Here is a 2,782-nt window from a genome sequence, read left to right as displayed (position 1 = left end):
GGGGGGGGGGGATCGGATTGCGCACGGACTTTGATGTGGATGGCTGTCGGCAGCGACGTAGCCTTCTTTTTTTAAATCATAGAGAGCATCATAAATGTGTCTGTTCTTTTTTTTTTTTGTCTTTAGCTTATTAAATTAGCGATTGATCTCAAGCAAGATGGTGTTTTCGGAATTTCCTTTTATTTTAGAGCTCCAATTATGACATATCGTTGCTTTAAACGAAGCAAAGTCTCACCGGGCTGGCCGTCAGTGACAACTAACGCAATTACTTGCAGCTCCGGGTACCGTCTTGGCATGAAACGAGTCCTGTGAATGAAATTAGAGGAAACGCGTCCCATCCGCGGATGATGCAACGCTAAGAATGAAGGTTGCGGCAAGCTGCTCCGAGCTTCCGGGCTAATTCTTCCTCTGCCACTCATGACGAGCGGATGAGCACTGCCTTGATTATGGCGGTGAACAGGCATTGAAGTCAAAACCACATCCCGAGATGATGTTTAATCTTTTTTAAAGGCCTATGCTTTATTGTTTTTTTTTTCTTACACACACACCCCAGAAAAGAAGCCCAAGGCGGTGAACAGGCATTGAAGTCAAAACCACATCCCAAGATGATGTTTAATCTTTTTTAAAGGCCTATGATTCTTTATTGTTTTTTTTTCCTTACACACACCCCCCAGAAAAGAAGCCCAAAGCTCATTATTGAAAAGAAAAAAAAAAGCATTTGACTGCAGATTTGCTGTATATCTTTATGCAAACACTGGCGCGAAGAATCTTAATATTTAAAATCAAGCATGATGAAATTGACACAGTGCTGACCTCTGGACCTCATTTAAACAGCTCTTATAAATAATGGAGCTATACAGGATGGAAAGGAAAAGGGAAAAAAAAAACCATAATGATGTCATTTACACATAAGACACATGCTGATACAAGCTACTCGTTATTCTAATGTATGCGGTGGAATTTAAATATCATGAATAAAGTTAAATATTGATTTAAATCAATGTCACTGAACTTTAATCATGCTTAAAATTTGCATGAAAGGTGTGGTTTGGCCATTCTGCGAAAAGCGCATTTAACCTGAAGCATGTTGTGCCTCGTTACAATATGGAAAAACATTTTTTTTTTGTTTTGTTTTGTTTGGACATTCACCACCTCAATGTAAATCGTGATGCAAAATAGTACAAATTAGAGATCATCTGTATTGTAGACTTCTTTTTTTCGCTCTAAGTGATCCTGCTATTGGCACGTAAACTATACTTAACCCCCCCCCACCCCCCCCTACTTCACTCCCTCTCCCCATTTCCCGAAAGCTGCCTGCTAAAATAATAAGATGTTTACACCTTCGAAGGAGGCGCCGCAAAGAAAAGCTGCCGGAATGGCTCACAGTCGCTCGGCAAAATGTGCAAATTAGAAACTGAAAAATTGAGCGCGCCAGAATTTTTACGCTGCCAATGTGTCGCTTCACTACAAAGGTTAAACAAAATAAATCCCTCCGCAAATCCCCGATTACCGGGGCTAAAAGATGCAATGAGCCTGGAAGGTTTTATGGACTACTTAGGAGGAAGTACTTGAGGTGAAATTGCGTCTGATCACACCTGCGCCCAGATACTGTGGCGGGCGGCCCTTCTTGACTTATGAAGAACGTAAACCTGGATACAACGTTATGCCCTTTCATTAAGAAGCCATTATGTGCGTCTTAAGTGCCAGCGCAGTAAAATAATTCACGCCAAGGTCGTCATCTGCAGACACGGCAAACATTTGAACCCTTTCAGGGACAGCTGAAAATGTTGTTTTCTCTGATATTCATTCATCTTAACATCACAGTTGTGTGTCAATGGACCTTGATGTGTGTTGCCATTTTTTTCATGCCTAAAGACTAATAAAAACACTTGAGAAAAAAAAATCCTGATGTAGGTTCTCATTACAGTGGTACCTCTACTTACGAAATTAATTGGTTTGGGAAGAAATTTCTTAACTAGAACATTTTTGAAGTAGAGACGCGTTTTCCATGTTCATGCCCTTAATCCGTTCCAAACCCCCCAAAATTCAGACATAAATGTTTTTATGAAGTATAAAAATACATCAAAATATGTAACAAATGCATGTTACAATTAGATTATTGCGCAATGGGGCCATTTTTATCTGTGACCAAAACACCATATTGGATACGGAAAACAAATTAGAGACAGTTATTATCCACGTCTGACCAGATTTTTTTTTGGCTGATTCTGAAATTTGGCAGAATAAAATGAATTGGCTAATTTTTTTTTTTAAAAACAGCATTCTGTTTAAGAGAACTGAGATGAGAGGAAAAATGTGTAAAAAAAAAAAAAAAAAAAACCAGACGATTTTTTTGCAGCTTTTTTGGTGGGGAACATTTGAACGTCATTATCTTTTGTCCTATGTGGTAATGTCTCGCACAGTGGAGTTTTGCAGATTTTAAAATTGTTAACCTTGGCCAATGAATCACTCAGGCCCGAGTTGTTCTCAATGCGAGGTTCGAGTCATGATGAAAATGTATGGAATCACGTCATAACAAAGCAACAAAGCATTCGCTTTGTGGATGAGTCGGCCAATTAAAAACCGAAACATAGCGGCAATCCTAACTTTCCGAGTCAAAAGCGCCTTTGAGAGGAATCCACAAAATGGATTTGAGTCGAGCAGCAATGCCGTCACACATTGTGCACCGATCAATACCTTCTCACAAACAAGTGGCTGCCTCTTCATAAAGAGATTCTTCTTCTCGTTTCGCCAGGGCGAGGGAGAACAAAGATGTGCTTAT

At 39.8% G+C, this 2,782-nt stretch overlaps 1 protein-coding gene across 1 annotated transcript in view; it reads right to left on the bottom strand.

Annotated features, from left to right (window-relative positions):
* LOC109509998 (receptor-type tyrosine-protein phosphatase epsilon-like) overlaps positions 1–2,782 on the bottom strand; it is a 24,941-nt gene that overhangs the window by 17,437 nt on the left and 4,722 nt on the right. The window lies entirely within an intron of this gene.

This window comes from Hippocampus comes, unplaced genomic scaffold (assembly GCF_001891065.2).
Source record: "Hippocampus comes isolate QL1 unplaced genomic scaffold, H_comes_QL1_v1.1 scaffold39, whole genome shotgun sequence".
Lineage (NCBI taxonomy): Eukaryota > Metazoa > Chordata > Actinopteri > Syngnathiformes > Syngnathidae > Hippocampus > Hippocampus comes.
This window is presented reverse-complemented; position numbering and strand designations above follow the sequence as displayed.